Source organism: Struthio camelus, chromosome 4, assembly GCF_040807025.1.
Source record: "Struthio camelus isolate bStrCam1 chromosome 4, bStrCam1.hap1, whole genome shotgun sequence".
Taxonomy (NCBI): Eukaryota; Metazoa; Chordata; class Aves; order Struthioniformes; family Struthionidae; genus Struthio; species Struthio camelus.
The window spans coordinates 9,879,739-9,899,430 of NC_090945.1; the positions used below are offsets into that span (position 1 = coordinate 9,879,739).

Here is a 19,692-nt window from a genome sequence, read left to right on the forward strand (position 1 = left end):
CTTCAACACAAGGAGGACAGCCTATCTTGCACAAAGCAAGCAAGTTCCTCCGGTAGCCTGGAACTCCTCCAGTGACATCTACTGAGCATTTGGCTTTGATCACTTGTTTCCTTGCTGTTCCATCGCTTTGACTTTTTAGTTTGTCTCCGTGAAATGCATAGGTGTCTTAGACATGCACCGGAAGACACTTGTGCAAGATGCTGTAAAAATATAAACCACAACACTTTATCTAAACAGTCACAAGCTAAAACTAAAATGAGACACAAACAGCTACAGAGAAGAATAAAGGAAACTGAAATAGAGGTGGTCAGCGTTAAGATGCAATGGTTTTTTTTATTATTATGTTTCTCCTAGAATGAGTTTTCCTTTCCACACGTTGACAGAGCTTGCCAAACGTAAAACTTCTTGTCAGGATGTACTGATTCTAAGAAACCTCGGAAAGGTTTTTAAGGCCACAAGCCCTTTTGGTCCGAGCCACAGAGAACAGAACACACTTGCAGAAGCCTCACAATCATAGCACAGATTTCAAACATGGGGAACACTTACACAGCAAATCTTGGCATTGCCCTCTTCCCCATCCCAGACTACTCCTCTGGGTCCTGGGGTTTCTGGGGAAAGATGAGCCTTTCACCTTCTCCCATTGACGCTGGTCATGCAGGGGCTTGATCGAGTCTGCCATGTCACTGATGAGACTACGAAAGCCAGAGTTACTCCGTTAAACTGGATCCACTTGTTCATGGAAAGCCTCAGAAGGTCTTGAGCTCATTCCAAAGTAAAACAGGAAAGTCTGACATCTTGAAAGCATTTCACAGGAGAGTGAGGAAAGATTTGAGAAAGGAGCCTAAGAAGAGGCATGAAGTATATTTGCCATGAACTCTATCAACAGAAAAGGACAAGAGCAGGTGAAATGAGAGGGCCAATGGAGGCCCTCAATCTAACAATGTCACAACGTTAACACATCTGCTAGTGCCACATGCTTAGATTCACAAGGCAGGAAAGTTTTCAGCAGGCATGCTACCTCTCCACTGAAAGGCCTTAAAAAGGGAAATGGAGAAATAGGCATACTAAACTATTCCTCGGTGCTGAGAAATGGCACCAGTGACATTAAGCAGATCAGAGTTATTAGACAGGAGTAAGAGAGAGGGCTGGTATCAGCTGTGCATACACCATTGCTGACATAAAAAAATCTTCCCCAATATCCTTACATATCAGCCTCTGCTTCCCCACCGTCAAAGTCCACTGCACAGCTTCGCCATTAACTTCAGTAAGCAGGCAAACAGCTCGGGCTCTGCACGCATTTCTGGGTACGCTCCAACGTACAGCGGGAAAGGTAGAGACCACTTACCCTATATTTCAGGAAGGGAAAAACTGGCTGCACATGTTTCACAGCTGTGCACAATACCTTTGTTTTGCCGGAAGCTCACTATAAATCTGTTGTCTAAATGTACCTGTTACCATGATTTTTAATTTAAAGGACTTGGGGAACACCCTTGCACCTGACCCTCATACAACCATATTGATAGAAATGGTTGAAACGGTCAACAAATTGACAGAGTGAATCAAAGAGAGCAAGGCTTCCAGTGAAGGCAGGGCAGGAAGCCTTTCCCTCAAAAGGGGTAGAAGTGTGTAGAAGCTGGTAGTAGAGTCAGCAGTGGATTTAAGGCTGGGCTGAAAGCACTGGCCTACAGAATAATCCACAAAAGTAGATGAACAAATTGATCCCAGGGCAATGGAAGATCTGAAGGAACAGATCTGAACAGGACTACAGTAGCAGAGGCAAAGGACAGGGTGAACAAAATGCAACCACAGTCTGAAGGCAAGCAAAAGCTGCCAAACGTAACAGGATGCAAGAGGATGGGGCGCCAGCAGCAGTATGCAAAGCTGAAATGGACCGTGACAATACAAGAGTCCACAAAAACTGCATGGTACAGAATGAAGAAAAATAAAGCTGAGACACTGCAAACACAGAAACCACAGCATAACGTGAAGGACCGCGTAGGAGGGAGAAACGCTGAAAAGGCATTCTGTCTCTACCCGGCAGCCCAAAAAGAAACCAGCAAGCAGTTGAGCTACAGATGAAAACACAGGGCGGGAATAACTGCAGAGAAAGCCCAGCATCCATCCAGAGGGTAGAGGTTCTGCTCTTTTCCAAAAAAGAAATTCCACCTACAGAGACGGGTCCGGCACAAGGAACGTGACAAGAGGAACGAAAGAGCAGAGAAATGACTGGACAAAGAGGAAGAAAAAAAAGAAACAAAATAGGGATTTGGAGACTTGGGAAAAGTGAAAGATAAATAATTAGAGTAGGAGGAGGGTGGCAGAAAAGAAGTCCTGCTACACCCAAACAACAGAGACAAAGCAAGGGAAAGGAGGACAGAAAGAAGGAGAACAAATCCAAAGGACCAACACAACAGGTGAGTAGGAGAGAAACCCAAATAATGCTTCGTTTACACGACTGGAACAGGAATCGCGGCTGACAAGGAGCCAAGTGTGCAGAGGGGATAAATTTAGAGATGCACTCACACGTGACCGAAGGGACACTGGAGAATAGAGGACAAGAACTACAAGTAGAGAAAAGGACAAGTCTGGCATAAGAGAACGCTAGGAAGAAACCAGTAAGCATGCAAAACCGCAGGCTACAACAAGATGGGGAAATAAACAGGAAGAGCAATCTTAGCAGAAGAAGGGAAGAAGCAAACAGGCAGAAACAGGACAGGTGACAGAGCCAAGGGAATCCGGTAGCCAGAAGGTTGAGAGATGAGAAGCTACTAAACAGCTATGACATGAAGACAGCGGAGAAGAGTGAGCAGACCGATTATAAAAGGACATTCAAGAAGTAAGGGAGGGGAAGAAAAAGGAACAGCTGATCTCAGAAGGCAGCTGACAAAAGGTTGCAATAAAAAATATAAGCAGCCACATATATGTGATGGAGTTGAGCCTAAACCGATGCTTCTCAGAGATTCTTGCCTGTTGTCAATCTCCTTGCTTGCTTTCTCTATCCAGCTAGCTTTTCATTTCTGTCTCCATGTTCTGGCACGCGTTCTGGCACCACCCAGCAACTCCATTACTTCTACTTCCCATGAATCATTCTTAGACTTAGGAGAGGCAGACACGAACACGTCAGCGATCGATCTTTAAGTCCCCTGGAACAGTGTAGGCCAACCCCTCTCCCACACAGCTTTTCTTTTTCCATAAGCCTTTGTCCAGCAAGACAATTAAAAAGACAGTCTTCATTTGCAAAGCTAATCACTGGCTCAACAACACGTCTTTAACGTGGTCCATTCTGGAGTCAGAAACGCTAGAATTCACTAACACCTCTCACAGGTTATATTATGCCACATCTCAGGTGAAGACGTGTCTAAAGAAACAACTCTAGACCACAATGGCCTCTATCTCGATATGCCTCAATCGGTCTATACATATCAAAAAATAAAACAAAACCATCTTGTTACAAATACTGACAATCCAACGGCTGACACCTGAACACAACTGCAATGATCATGATACTGAAATAGGGTTCACCTGAATACAAGGAAAACAATTTTCCTTATGAGGATAACTAAACACTGGAACTGGGGCCCAGAACACTAGCGCAGCCTCCATTCTTGGAGGTTTTCAAGACCTGAGTGGACAGAGCACTGAGCAACCTCGTCTGAATGCAGCGTTGACCCACGTTGAGTAGGATGTTGGACTAGAGGCTTCCAAAATTCTCTTCCAACTTCCACGGTTTTGTGATTCTATGATGAACACAAAGGCGGGAAATATTTTTCAAGTTTACATCTATGCACTTGCAAAAAAAAGGAAAAAAAAGGATGAATCCTGAACCTGCAGCCACAGCATAGCTCCTGTCACATAACGTTCTGCAGAATCCCCTTCCCTGGAGCAGAATTACACTTCCTAGTAAAGTAAATGCTAATACTCCTTACACAGAAACCAATAAGGCCTTTCTGCACAACGACAGTTGTGATAATCCAGGTGAGATAAGGAGCAGCTGGATAATTTGAGTCATATTTTAGAATCCAAGTTAGAAAGCACGAGTAAAATACATTTTTCACAGAACTCTCTAGTACTGCAGGTTTAACTCCCCTTCTCAAACACACGTATAGTACAAAACAGTCGTATGGAAACTGGACTTCTTCACAGCTGCAGCCTGACTTCCCTGGACTTTCTCACGGGAACAACACCTACTTCCCTCTGGGGCTGTGAAAATGTCTTTGACTATTGAGTTCTGACTTGCTGCGCTCAGCTTCAGAGGACCTACTTGTTCTCCAGTGCTCTCCGGCAACGCACCTCGTCTGCGGCCAGAAGTAAGAGGCTAGATAACAAGGGGCAAAAAAGTCTGACAGCTACATGTCAACTCTGGAAAGCACACTGCCTTCCACTTGGTACAGTTATCTGGACTAGGTGTTGCTTCAGAAGGTACCTGTGCTCTTATTTAATTCAGTAAACATTTCAAAGGCCTTGCCCATTCTGTTCATGTTTCATAATTTCTATCAGTGTCACCTACCCTATATTCAGCTAGGGTCAGTCTGAACGTTAATTTCCCTGATGCCTCCAGTTTTTCTAGGAATCAAGATTCTCACGGACAAATACATACAATAACATTGGGAATAAGTTAGCAGAACTAGAACAAATTCCTGCATAGTTCACTTCTAGGAAGCCTAATATGACAACCACTACTAAAAACAATCCTAGGACAGGTAATTTAATTCTCATAGAGGCACACAGCTTTTGGACTTACCTCCGTGGGGATGAATACGCTCACAGTTGTGCATCTAAGTAAACCGGATGAGCAACACAATGCCTGAGCATGCAAAGGGCACGTGCTGTCTCAAGTTCACCTTGTGCTCAATTCCTAGAAATGCAGAAGGATATCAAAGCACTGCCATCTTTTTCTTGTTTTTTCCAAAATACAACCAAACTGGACAAATCCCTCAGAATATTTGGAACTACTCCTCTGAACATTCACAACAAAGTTCACTGCTTTTTCCCTTTAACAATATAACTGTCTGGGGTTGCTTTTTTTTTTTTTTTTGGCCAATTAAACCCGTTAAAAGAAACCATGACCTGGTCAAGCCAGGACACAAAGAACAGAAAGAGGGAGCATAGAACACCCCTAAAAATCATTACTCCCCTAGGAAACTGACAAAGTAGAAAAAGCTATTTTTAACTTAAATATCAACTTCACGGCAAGGCAGTTTGTATCTCCTCAACAGCAGCCAATCCACTTACCAGGCAACAGCAGTTTTACACATTTTACAGCCTTGGGGAGGCAACAAGCAGCCACATTTCAACTGCTTATTACATACACAGTCAACACATTAAGAAGTAATGCACATACACGCATAAGCCAATATAGAAGTATATCCACTTGCACCTGAAGTGCATGCTCCTACTGGGAACAAGAGCATGTTTACAGGCTAAGCAAATTTTCCCCTTTTGGGATCAGAGGCAGAATCTCACCTGGAGGCCTTAAAAGCCCCATGGCTGCTTGGGCAGAGACTCCCCAGGGCAGGCGCAGTAGAAGAGCCTCAGCACTCATCCAGCAGCTGGACTAACAAACATGAAGTACTAGCCACACGGGGCTGGACTGCAAGAGAGCAGCAGCACCACCGCAGAGATCCGGGGCGGAACGATGCTATTCTGCAGTCTGGGGAAGCTGCCGTGAGTTGTGGCAGGCGTAGAGCTGACAAGCTGCGCTGCTGCTGCTGCCGCCGCCGCCGCCGGGGTACCTCCGCAAGGCCCACTGCAGCATGTCACAGTTCAGCCCTGTCCACGTTGAGCAAGCAACTTTATACTAACATAACGATGCCCTCCCCAGTAGGCACTCTGCCTCACTCCAACTCAGCAATTGCTCCCACAGGACTTGCACGCGCCCAGCACAACCAGTTTCCCATCTCCCCACAACTCCAGTGCGAGGCATGGTTCCAGTAACAGGTAGCCCCTGCCCAGAGGGGCACGCAATCAGGACAGCTGTTAAGAGACTGGAGTATACTCCTCTTTTTAGGATAACACCCTGGGGGAACTACAGGACTTGGCCAAGTTGTTACGATTTCAGTTAGATCATATTAGAGATGATAGACATTAATACACATCACATGATTTCAATTTATAAAACAGAAATTATGTAATAAATATACATGTTAGATCATTTAAGTGAAAGCATAATATAGGAACACATCGTTAAGCTTCAGTCCAGCACTTAAACATCAAGAACATCCAGCACCTCAAATAAAACGAGCATTGCAAATTGCACAGATGAAGCAGTTCTCAAATACAACCAGAAATTGCTACTTCCTTAATCCCAATACCCATTACCCTACCTGGGCGAGCAGTCAGTGAGCCTATGCAGGCAAGGCCTGTGTAATGCAGTCAACACTCCACCAATGCTGTATTTCCAAGAGGCCAGGTGTCCTCTTGGCTCAGTGGAATAATTTCTGAAGCAGAATCTAATGACAATTCCTTGGAGGAGGCCCCAAAAGCTGTCACCTCACTGATCCTGCTCTTTGCTACCCTTGATTTGATTGCAGAGTTTCATACCCAGGTCTAGATTCGAGAAGTGATCGGCAGTGATTCACAGCTTCAAGGCAAGGGGCCCTCTTAGCCACGCTGGCTCTTGCCAGCATTTCTTGGGCAGGAGAACTGTAGATGCTTTCCATCAGGTGAAAAACAAAACCTCCCGAGAGCATGGCTTTAACCCAAAAAAACCTCTCCTGAATATCTTTCTTCTGTCTCAGGAAGGTAGTCGAGACAGCTGCTTCACACAGGTGGGATTCCGTGCAGTGAATTACACTGCTTTTATGGCTGGCTTGAGACACACAGTCTCCGAACAATTAATTTTACCACTGCAGCTTCAACCTACGAGCACTTTTTATCACTGCAGAAAATCCTCATCAAATCCTTATGTGCAGGTGCAACATAAACACCTTGGGGAGAGCACAGCCCCTGTGGCAGATACAGTTGCGAGTTGCCACAGAAGGGACAGAGGAACAGAAGTAGAGGCAGGACACAAGGCAAAACTCTCCCGGCCTAAAGAAAAATAGAAGCACCTCTGCTGCCTCTCCCTGCTGCTCAAAAACACCCAGCCCCTTCTCATCAGCAAGGGACCTCGCCCTCAGCCAAAGGGCACACAAAGAAAGCCTCAGGACTTTGTTAACTGGTCACTGAAGAGACGGGCTTTACACACAAGCTGTTGAGGCACAACCTCAGGAGCAGCTGCGTCCATCTCCCCACTGAACCCTCCAGAGAGGGAGGGTGGTGCAGCCAGCCCCACTCCCCCCACACTCCTCAGCTCTACCCAGTCACTGCCAAACCCACCCAACCTACTAAGTAATTCCAGAGCCACAGCTGGCTGCTGAGCTGGGGAAGAGCCCTTCCTCCAGCTCCAGGGACCTGGCTCTCTGCAGGAAGACCACCCCTGCGCAGTCAGCTCTGCGCTCCACCCGGCAGCTGGCAGAGCCTGGTGGCACAGAGGACAGGGGCGCAGTGGGAAAAGTTTGCTCCAGAGGCCATAAAATGGGAGCTGGAGAGAAAGTCTTGCTGGCAGTGGTTCCAACTACTACATAGCAAAGGAGCAAGCTGCACAAAAAAGCAGCCGACTGTTTCCTTTGCTCCTCTTTGGGGCAAGAACAAAGTTTCCCAGGACTTCTGCTCTGCTGCGGCATGCACTGGCTGCAGCCTCCTTCGGTGTGTAACCCAAGACACTCAGCAGACTTTGCAACTCAGTTGTCACAATCTCGCAAAATTGGCCCTTTGGTACAGAGGGGCAAACCGAGGCCAATACCCTGTCAAGTCATCCCCTTCACCTGCTCCCCCACACTGACAGCAGCCACACACACTGCTGGATCAGGCTCAAGAAGTGCCCGTCAGGGTTCAAATCACTTACCACAGCTAAGCAGTGAACCAGCACCAGCACTGGAGACTGTGGCATTCTCTTGCTTTGAAGACAAGTCAGATCATCCCTCTAGGAAAAAGAAAGAAGTTTCACCCTTAAAGCACCCCTCCGCTATTTTCTGCGGCTCTTCCTTAGTGCATGGCACCTCTTTGGTGCTTCCACCTGGATTTTTTGGTAGCGGTTGACAGAGTTGAATGAAGGCATTTAGCCTGTGGAACTGAACTACCTCAATGAGAGGCATCCTAGGCAGGAACACCTTCAGCACTTCAAAGCGCTCATATAAAAACCGGTAGAGGATTCCAAGTTGTTAGTACTGTCGTCATCACACAGTTACATACGCCTCCATAGCGCCATCTGAGACAAAGCGGACCTCCTCCTGACCCGGTCATAGGACACTGGCATCCCTGGGAGCTATCACTGCTTGTGAAAACAACAGTCTTCAGTAACATTTAAGTCTGCGGAGAACTATCCTTGGCTTTTGCCATTACTAATGTTTTTAGTTTTCCACTCAAATTAGGAAAATGCTCATCTGACCACTTTTGTCTCCACATTTAAATGAAGAGGAGAAAAAAACCCACAACCCCTCAAATACATTCCATGCCTGTTCTCTACCGTGACCATACCCCTGATACGAGGGTCCAGGGACCCTCTGTGCTGATCAGCAGAACATCCCAGCGAGGCAGGGACAGCGCGCAGGCTAATCCAGTGCACGGCAGGAGGGGAAGGCTCCAGCATGCAGAGGGCACCGAGCAGGCCCCTGGCTAACCACGGTGGTCTCCAGTCCCCCCGGCATTACCCCGATCCCTAGGCAAGCCTGAAGTCACTCTCATTCTCTGGTGCTGTGCTGGCTCTCAGCTGCTTAATCTAGCCTGAGCTCGGCAGGGAAGTCCTGGACCTCTGCGCCGTTTCTAGAGACGGATGCGCAGGCCTGTGCCGTGCTTCACTTCTCCTCCTGGCCACAATACCCTCTTTAGAGTCATTCATTAACGAGCGAGTTGCAAGCGGCTGACCAGCGTTGGGGCAGTTAATGTCTTGTCACTAATGGTCTGCCAACAACTATCATGCAAACGTTCACACCAACTGGGCAGCGTTCTGCTTGGGCCAGGCAAGTAATTCTGGAGATTAACGGTTTGTACATTCATCAGACCAGCTAACTAAAGGGTCATGACATGAGCCAGAACCCTTGAAAACTGAAGAGTTGTGTAACTTGGATGCCTACTGGCACAAACACACATTGAACCCAGCTGTCTCTGTGAGCCTGTGTGCTTGGTACGGCAGTCAGATTTTCACTCCAGGCCAGCGTAACTCTTTTCTTGGCTGCCCCGGTCTCAGAGAGGTCACCTCAGCCGAGATGGAGTAGCCTCGCCCTTACAGATGCAAACGCCCCAACACCTTCCCCCCAAGACACAGGTCCGCGGAGAAACGCTCTGCTGTTTCACTGCGCGGACAGTATAGGAATGCCACCTCCAGACCCTCCAGACCCTCCGTTTGCGTCCCAGGAGCTGAGAGACCACCCGTAACAGGGTGGGAAAGGCTACCTCAGCCGCTTGGCTGGACAGAGGGGTTTCCTCCCACGTCAGGGAGCACGTACACCTCTTTTCTCACCATTGTAACTACTAGAGGCACAGGGCCAGAAGGAAAGCAGTCCATTGGGGACCACCCGCTCGGGCTCCACTGCTCTTCTAGCCGGCTCCTCCTCTCCCTCCCCTCCCGGCAGCATCGCTGACAGCACCGTATCCCCAGCCGGTCCCGAGAACCGCACCCGGGGCTTGCAAGAACCACGGCTCCTCCTGAGGGCAAACGTTAACAACTCTTGCGCAGGAAAGGCTAGGGTGATCCAACCTAACCGCACCCTGATCGAGAGTAACTGGGACAACATGTTTCTGCAGCGAGTCTAAGAAACTCAGCATAAGAAGGGTAAGATACACTGCTCAAAGGGAGCATTCATTCCTGCACGCCTCCAAGAGTGACACCACACCATGGGTCCCAGCCACACGTTCTGCAACGACAGAAAGACAGAAAGCTAGTTTCCAAAAAGCTGCAGCATACGGACCACCTCTTTCTTTGCCCTCCAGCCTCCTCCTGTTCTGATTCACAGGCTTCACGGGCCCACAAAAACTATCAGGCCAGATTTAAACGGGCAAACAGAAACAGTCACATGGCCTATGAAGGAAGTCACAGTGCTGGCAGAAGACATCAGGAGCTAAAGCATTTGCTACACAGACCCAACCGTGCACCAGGGAAGGGCTTTCAAGCACAACAGGCCTAGGCCAGATATGCACCAATACCACTAAGGCAAAAGGAGCTCGGAAACCTCGTACAGATCTCCCCGTTCCTAAACGCATATGCCTTCTAAAATCACGTCTCAGAAGACGCTGGGGTGAACCATTTGCCCCAGTCATGGGAAGGGCCATGAGGTAATACGGTGTGGCACAAGGAGGTGGGGAGAGAGCTTCTGGGGCAGGACACACCCCCACATTTTCTATTCTTGGGCTCTTTTGGATTACAGACCTGCCATCTCCCCACACAAAGAGCACCTGACTGGGAGCTTTTCAAGTAGCCAGAAGCACCCTAAGCTGAAAGCTGGTCAGGGAGAGGACTTGGATTTGTCACTACCTGGGGAAGCTGAATTATTCCTGGCCACCACCTCTCCAACGGCACCACAGCCCACAGGCAGCCACCCCACGGTTACCCCATCGCTGGGCACAGCCCGCTCCTCCGCCAGGCAGCGGCCCAGGGCAGCCCGCTCGCTAAGCTACCGCGGCCTTTGCGGGGCCAGGTAAAACGTTACCTCCGCTGCCAGCACCAGCTCCAGCGGGCTGAAGCCCCCTGCTCGCCCAGCCCTTCCCCACCGCGCTCCCCAGGAGCGAAGCGGCACCCTCCCGCCCACGGCTGTCCTGCGCGTGAGGTGGGGCGCAGCCCCCAGCCGCCCCACACCCCGGGGCGGGAGCCGGGCCCCGCCACCCCGGGGCCTGGGCTCACCCGCGGCGGCGCTGCTCCCCCCAGGGGCGCGGCGAGGCCCCGCGGCACCTCCGAGGCCTCCAGGCCTCGGCCCCAGCTCTCACCGCTGCGCGGCCAACGGCCCCCGACCCGCCAGGCCGGGCAGGAGGGCGGGCAACGACCGAGCCCCCCCGCCCCCCCGCGGCCCGACAGCCGCCTCACGCAGCCCGCCCCGCCCCGCCGCCCCGCTATAACGGCCGCCGCGCGACCGCCGCCCCGCCCACCCCAACGGCCATGCGCGCGAGACCGCCCCCAACTGCCATGCGCGCGCGAGAGCGCCCCCTGCTGGGCGCAGCGGCCGTGCGCGCGACAGCGCCCCCAACGGCCGCCGCCAACGGCCGCCGCCAACGGCCGCCCGTGAGGGGCCCGAGCCGCGGCCGGTTCCCCGCCTCCAGCGCGGCTCCGGCCGCCCTTCGCCGCCGCCTCCCGGTGGAGGCTCCGCCGAGAGCCTCGAAGCTGCTGGCTGGGCGGAGGGGCCCGGCCGGCCCTGCCGGGCAGAGGGGACGCGCGGGCCCAGGTAGGCCAGCGAGGCCAGCGAGGCCAGCGAGGCCGCTCCTCGGGGTCAGCTGGCGGGGAATCGCCGCCCGGCCCCTTCGCGGCCGCGGGTCGGGCCTGACGAGGCCCGCCAGGAGCAGCGGCGCGCCTGCGCTCGCGCTGACAAACAGCCGCCGGGGCAGCGGCGCAGCGGAGAGGTCCTGGCCAGCTCGGCCGCCCGGGGCAGCCCTGGCGACGCGCTGCATCGCGCCGGGCGGCGAGTCGGGGGCCGCCCCGCTCGTAGCGAGGGCACCCAGGCGAAGGGGAGCCACCCGCAGAGCCACCCCGGCGTTAGCCGTGGTTTGCTAAACGGCGCTGAAGCGCGACGGAGGTCACGGGTCGCAAGGTCACGCGTTCCTGGAAACGTGGGAGTCGGGGCTTGGCCTCCACTTTGTCCACGCTGCTTCTGCAGACGAGTCTGCAGACAGGTTACCCTAGTCCTTTGGCTTCCAGGGCAACGCTGCTGCCCTTGCGGGGGAGTTACGTTTTGGCCTGTTTGACTGTAGCCCGGCGGTTACTGGTATTTCCAAAGGCGCTCAGAGGTTCTGGTTGAATCCTTCTGCGATGCCTCTGCGTACCAGAAAGAAAAGGTGGTGTTTTTTCCTCACAAACTACCTCATGCAACCATCTGGGGAAACGATATCTTTCGGAGCGGGAACGACTCCTTCTTACTTCTTTCGACTCTACAGCGTTCAGTTTGCCTTCTGTCCGTCTTTCTACCTACAGTGAGGCCATTTATTTTGCTGGGGTTTTTTCTGCTTGCTCTACAACCTCCGCATCAACCGAGTGATGTGGCTCCCCTCGTAGTCCCTGCCCTGAGGGAACTTTCCCTGGGAAATGGATTGCATGGGTTGAGCTCTTCCAGCTCCCGCCCTGTCTGTACTCAGCTGAGAACTTCTCTATCCCGTGGAAGACATCCCAAGACTCTTCCTGCAGCGTCTCAGTCCCCTGCCTTTTCAATGAAGCCCACTGGAAAATGGTCTAAGTTCAAACGTGTGAATAAAGGTGACAGAATATGTAGATAAAGCAGTTGTTGGCCGCTGGGTATCTGTACAATCTAAACAAATTTCCTCCTGTGGATCTTCCCCACGCATTTATTTTTCATTTTTGTCACAAGAGGGCACTCTTTGCCTAACTTCGTTAACTTTCCCATCCACAGCTTGATGGGAAAAAGCAGAAAGCAGAGATGTTGTTGGGATTACACCCAGTAAGCGTGATGACGCTTACGTTGCGAGGGACAACGAAAGGAGACCCATTTGGAAAGGCAAATCACATCTTCAGCGGGACTGACTTCCTCCTGTCTTTGAAAGTCACAGGGCAGACAGCACGAGCAGGTTACGGCAGCAGCGTGCCGCGCTGAACGGGCGCTTCGGGCGACCGTGCCCAGGGCTCTCTGGGGCCGGAGGGCTCTCTCCTCCGGCGCTGCGTAGCAGAGCGCAGCAATCCCAGCTTCCCTTCTCGTGCTCAGTTCGGGACACGTATGGCTGTGCTGGCATAGGTATGGATAAAGTTGGAAGTAGCAGAAACGCTAACTTTTCTGGCGTTCATTTGTGTAAATCATACTACACAAGACTCAGCAGCTCCCAGGAGAAGCACGCAGTGCTGCTTGAATTTTGTTTTCGGTTTTCGCTAAAGCCAGTTTCAAAGCTTCTGCTCTGTGCTGTGCCAGCTGCCCGGGTGACATGGACCCCTGGACTCCTGCGGGCATGGGTTATTCTGAGCATGATATTCATTGTCCTTTGCGTGATTCCTGAGGAGGCTTTTTTGCAGTTTTTAAAACCTAATTCAAAAGTAGCAGACTAAAAATAAAGCCTTTCAAAAGAATCCATATAGCACTTCGCACTGGAAATGCGATCCAAATCATGATGAAGCTAATTGAAACGCATCTCTCTTCCTCCCCCGCCCTTATTCTTCACTATTCTGATCTCCAAACAACCCAACTGTACAAGCAATTTAAAACTACTGTGCCCCGTATGCAATTCTTATGCGACTTTATGACCTATAGCCTGACAAAGAGCATCATTTCGGTATCAGTTGGCTTGGCTTTCTTCCCTACCGATGAGTCTCCCGGCGAGAATCTTGCCTGACACATTCTCATTGTTTGCCACGAGTAAGTGGCTGTAACGGTCCAAGGACAGCAAAGAAGCTCATTTTGTTCATGGCAAATCCTTCTCCCCGATTCAATAACGCATGTGGTGTGCGACTTGTAAATTGGTTCGTGTACGTTGTCACATCTGCTGGATCAGCCACAGAAGAAGAACAGCACAGTACAACAGGAGAGTGAAACAGTCCAAATTGATGATTACATCGTCAGGTTAAGGGTTAACCCACTTATCAGGTTAAGACACCTAAGTTCAGCTATATGTGGATGGCTCAGCTCCTGACATCGTCAATGGAGACTTACAGTCCAGTTCAGGAACCAAAGCATAGTATTCCATTCAGAACATGCTAAAGGTATCCCACAGGCCCTCTGAGTGTCTATCTGTCTATCTGGATCTGGGTTTCCTCTAACTCTTGTGCCATACCTGCCTTTCCCAGGAGAGTGTCGGATACTCGAAGGCATGTGAGCTGCTAATCTGTCTGTAGGCATCTGGAGTTACACTCTCCCAGTTGTTGACTTTAGAGTTCCCTGAATAGTCCATAGTCCCTGTTGGCTAACTGTCCATTGCCAGTAAAGGGAGCTTACCACTGTCCTAGTGTGGACCCTATCCATAGGAAAGAAAAGAATCTTCCGTGGCCTGTTTATTGAACCGGTTATACTCTTGAGGTATTTGAACATGTATATGTATAGCTACAAACCTAACTTATCAAAATAAATTCCCAGACAGACCAACTGCCCAAAACCTTGGGGAAAAAAACCTTTTTTGTGTACATCCAGTTACCCAGTATCAGTTGTTCTAATTCTTTCAGGTTTCATTACTTTACTCCTTTCCCCTTTATTAGTTTTCCGTCTTTTAGTCTCTCTTGACAAGTGAGGCCAAGCAGCTGTTTATAACAAAAAGAAAATCCATGATGTATTAATTTCATTACTAACAAACATTTTCATAAACAATTAATGAAAAAACTGCTAAATATACAGCTTTGCAAGCAATTACGCAGCTAATCTTATTTTGCAATTCAGTTAATAAAGCGTTAATAACGCTTTATTCCTGGAGAAGAAAAGCAGCCCATAAATAATACAATGAAATATGTTTCCATTATATAAATGGAATTATATATATTATAGAAATGGAATTACCTGAATGCATTGCTTTGCTTCTAAAGAAGGTGACTTTCCATTTCTTACATACTGACAAGTATCCAATAGCACTTCAACAAAAGATGTACTTTGACCTCCAATTCGGTATTACAGATGTGAAGGACTACCTTCCGGATGAAAATATTTCATTTGGTACTGAGTGTAATGAAAATTCTAAGTTTTGTCTCTTAAAAAATTATTTCATATACTTATCACTCCTTTTCTCTTGAACCCTAATCTAATAATGACATATCGCTTGAGTATTACTCTCAGATATATTTTCATTACAAAAAAACACAAATATGTTTTGTGAAAACAGCTCAAAATATATAGCAGTTTCTGGTTTTCAGTTTACACAAGCTGAAATAAATTATCGTAAGTATCATCAGAACAAAATCTTGCTAGAAAAAAATGACAAGCATTTTTCAGAGAGATTTAGTGAAGGCTTGAAGGTCTGGAACGCTCACTTAGCTGAGCATCTTCTGAAAGAGCAGGTTTTATAGGTGACTAACAATTCAGATCAACAAAGAGTTGACAAAAATAACACAAGGGAAAGAACTTGCATTTCCCAGTGATCATCCAAGAGTTAACTCAGGAGGCCAAAAATTTAGCTTCACTCTGCATAGCCATTTGTTTCCTGTTCAGTGAGGTAAAGGGAGCAACGTTTATTTTGGACTTTGCTTGCGATTTATCATTAGTCATGTGATGTATAGTGCATTTCTCAAAGGTGTGGCTCCAAGAGTCATGTAACTGTGGGAGAACCATACCATTATTTTGAAGAATAAGGGAAATTACAAGCTCTGGTAGTTGCAATGAACAACAAAGTTGGTAACACGTTCCCAAAACACACTGAAAAAAACTCAGAATGCATTCACTAAAGCTACTGCAGTGTTTAAATCAATCTTCTGATCTGGGCAGTAAAGGGAGTATTTTTTCAATGCATAGGACTGGAAAGACCATGAAAATGCAAAAAAATTTAAAAGAATTCTTATACTTTGTTTTACTCTGCTATCCCAAAAATACAGACTGTGCAATTAACAAAGCACAATCGCATACTTTCATTTGTGAATCACTTTTTTCAGAGAAGCAAAATTTAATTTCTTAGTAATTATGCAAGGCAGAAACATTTTAACCCTCTTTTAGCAGTTGGCTAAACAATGGCGAAGAGGCTGTAGGTGACCTACATTATAATCATAGCATATGATCATAGGTGCACAAGATTCATCTCCCTCTTTTTCCTGTCCCTCGGCTGCCAGTGGCTACAGCTGACTAATATTTGTACCTAAAGCAGAGATTTACAGACCAGACTTCTTTAATGTCCAGCCCTCAGAATTAGTGTTGGATTTTCAAATGAGATCTGCTCTCTGCAACATTGCTTGAGAACATTTAGTAGCATAAACTTTTTTTTAGTAGAGAGCAGCTGGCCTCTGGAAATAGCTCTGTTGATTATCAAATTAGCTGGCATCAAACAACCCTTGCTATTTCCTCTAGGCACAATTCTGACCTGTCACACAGAAATTAGGACCAGAAAAGTTACAGATTTGCTCAAAGAGAAATTAAGAGAAAAACATAACATTCTCCATTATTAACCTCGGGGTAGATCATTACTCTAGCAGCAAGGGCAGCAAGAAACATCACCTGGTAGGAAAACACATCCCCATAAACACAATCCTTTTTTCCTTGCATCTCGTGCTCTGCATGCAAAGTTTCTAACCTATCTCCTATCCACACTGTTAAGTATATTTCTGACTAATGGCTCTGATTTTAAATTAACTTTTACTAGCATATTACCATGTTAATCCTGTTACAGTTTCACATTTTATTCTGCTGTCATTTCTTTTTTAAGCAAGAGACCCCTACTGCGTGGTTTAACAGATACAGCGTGTCTCTGATTGCCTTTGTAACAACATCGCTGGCATTTCTGGGTATGAGTGGAGCTTGGCTCAGCAAGCCCACAGTCCAACATACCTATGTTAAAGAAACTACTGTATCCTAAGCTTTGCATACTTGCATTTCTATTCAGTACCTCTCATCCCAAATAGGTGATTACAGTCTCAGGAAAAGGGTCCTAACCCTTTTCCTACCAGATCCTTTTTTCTATTCTGTAAATGCTTCCTCCAACTTCTTTTAAGGAAGGGCAAAACCACAACTGTCTGAACTGTCTAGGGGAGAGGAGGTCTAAGGAAAGTCTAACTTCTTCTGAAGAAACTGACTGGCTCCCAGCCCAAAGTTGCATTTCTGCTTTTCTACCAACCTTTGCTAAAGCAGTCTTCCTGTAGATGTTGAAATCAGAAAGCAGCGTACTTTTTCACGTTTGCTGCATTTTATTCCATCTTATTATCACCAACTTTCCATTCTGAATGGGCTGACAATGATTTGAACGTGGAAGATGGCCCAGTCTGAAAAGACATAGGCAAGTATGTGTTAGCGTTTCCCTGAGAAATAGTAAATTCTCCATCACGGTCACAGACGCAAAGACAAAACCAGTCTCTGGGCAGGAACGTCATTGTCCGCATACTACAAAAATATCTTTATAGTTAAATAGAAAACAAAGTATCAAGGTGGTTTTTGTAATGCTTCTCACAGTAGCTTCAAAACATATTTCTGAATTTGGAGACTGCTTTGGAAAATCATTTTGTATCAATGTGATTGATTTGTTTCACTGATAGCAAGATGCATTTCTTTGAACTTCTCTTCCCATGATTCACTCTATTCTGAATAATCTGCCTTGAGCTTTCACCCACAGTCATTTGTGATGATATTTAAACTTTTCTCTTCTCCCAGAGAGAAACATTTAAAAAGCAGTGAGGCATCCAGAATCTAAGTGCTATAAAGTTACCATGCCATAAAGAAAATAGTTGAAAGGCTCAGTTTTGTTTTGTTTTGTTTTTGTTTTTTTTTGTCAACAGAGTTTATTAGCTGCATGGACTGGTGTATGTCACGCTGGTTCTTTCTAAGGAAAGTTCTGTCATGCTGACTTTCGACTGTGAGATGAAACTTTGGGGCTTACAAAGGTATCCTGCTGTAACACTGAGACTGAGGCTTTGCTTTCTTTGTCCTTCCCTGGAACCGACTGGCTCTTGATGCTGCTTTCCATTGCAGCTGGAAAGTCCACCTAAGAATAACCTCCCTTACCCACCTCTGGCTTTCACAGGACAGGGAAGAGAAGCACAAACGGATAGCAGAATATCCTGCCCCACAACATGGCTGGCTCTCAGATTACTGTGGGCTACATCGATACTGATGAGAAACAGCTGCTTTCTTCACATCATCTTTTATATTTTTCTATCTGAAAAGTAATCGCCATGAAATGCATACATACAAATACATATGCATTACAAATGTATTTGGCTTATAAAAAGATATCCTTTTAGGCCATGCTATAGCTAGAATTTTCTAAAAAAGGAAAAAATATACACAAGCATATTCCAGAAAAGCTTAATGCAGCACAGAGACAAAGCATGGGTTGGCTTCAATGGTGCACTTTCTGGGACTAGGCTCTCACTTCAAAACCCACTGAATTTTATCCATTTTGAGTTTGAACTGTCAGCTTAGGAGAAGCCTAGCAACAGTAACCTTGTGAATAGACCAGTTCCTTTGAAAATCTTTACCAGCCATGTTCTTAAGCTTAAAAGCAGCGCTTGCACTGGGAAATGAGACAGGACCCCATAAGCATAAAGCATCGGTTGGGGAACAGTTGCTTGGCTGAAGCGGGTGATCAGGATCTCTCTGTGACAGCAGCTGCAGTAGCAGGACAGTTGCAGCTGTGAGGGAATGAATTTCAACAGGCTAGTCTGCTGCTCTCTCTGCTACTATGTGGGGAAAACCTGGTTAGCATAACCAAGAAGTGACAGAGAGGAACTTAAACAGCAGACACTGGTGTACGACCAAAGGCTTGTTCTTCCAAAGTCCAGAAGGGGTCTCGCTGCACACAGCCGATAAAAGGAATGCTGCCTAAGTACTGGGGAAAATTCCCGAGATCAAGAGAAGTCTTAGAAGATGAGTGCCATTTTGCCTGTTATCTAAAAAAGGAATTTTTAGCGCTAGAAACAATTCAGTTTCAGTTCTGTCAAGAACAAGCTGTATAGGAAGGGGGCAAAAAAAAAAAAAAGCCAAAAAAAAGAAAAAGCAGGGGCATATATTGGAGCTGGCCACTGCTCAGCAGTATAGATTCTTGCTTGCTTTCTTAGAGATGACTGTTCTAAGTAGGCTTTTGCACATTTTTGCATGCAATTGACTTTTCTCTTCATGATTATGCCATGAAGCTGTATCTGAGCAGCAGCAGCAACGTGAAATACTTGCTTGACAAGAAAAGGTATTGTTCTTTTCAAACATCTATACTCTTTTGAACAAGTTAGTTCACATAGGTCTGTAAGACTCATAGTTTTGCTCTCTTCTTTCACCACTAGAAAAAAGAAATATAAGCTGTGTTTGAGCCCTTTTTAAAGGATCGACTTAAGCGTCGCTTCTGTCCCTATTTAGCACTGAGTATCTGTCACCACTGAACTGGGATGGCTTATTCAGTCCTGGCTGAATACTGAACTTTTACAGTTAATGAGTTCTTGTAACTCTTAATTTCAGAGGGTGTGTAATGTTTCCTTTAGGAGCTGGTGAGCCTTAGAAGATTCATTTTCTCTCTCATTCCCTACAGGTAAGTGCTGCTGGCTGTTTCCAGGCCAATGGTTCAATAGTCTAACAGTTGCTCAGGATGTTCAAAACTATGTTAAAAGCTCAACACAGTGGCTGCATTGAAAGATGGAGCAGATGGTACGACATGCGATGAGACTCAAATTGCTGTACCATCAAATACCAAGTACACAAACACCTACAAGGAGCAGCCTCTGATGTGCCTGGGGCAAGGGAATTTGCATTCCCTTTTGAAGTACCAGTCCCAGGCTCCTGCACCTGCTGCCAGGCTACTGTGCCCAGGAGGCAGCCTCCTCCTGCATACCAATCACACTAGCATGTGCTGCCTCTCCTCCATAAAAAAAAAGGTCCCACAAGACAACACACACAGCACACAGTC

General features: G+C 47.4%; 1 long non-coding RNA gene across 1 annotated transcript; it reads right to left on the reverse strand.

Annotated features, from left to right (window-relative positions):
• Nucleotides 1-353: 353 nt before the first annotated feature.
• On the reverse strand, nucleotides 354-10,978 carry LOC138067125 (uncharacterized). The gene is made up of 4 exons (XR_011140791.1): nucleotides 10,960-10,978; nucleotides 7,886-7,963; nucleotides 4,742-4,855; nucleotides 354-692 (listed from the first exon to the last, which is right to left on the reverse strand). It is a non-coding gene; the product is annotated as an uncharacterized lncRNA (long non-coding RNA).
• Nucleotides 10,979-19,692: the final 8,714 nt, after the last annotated feature.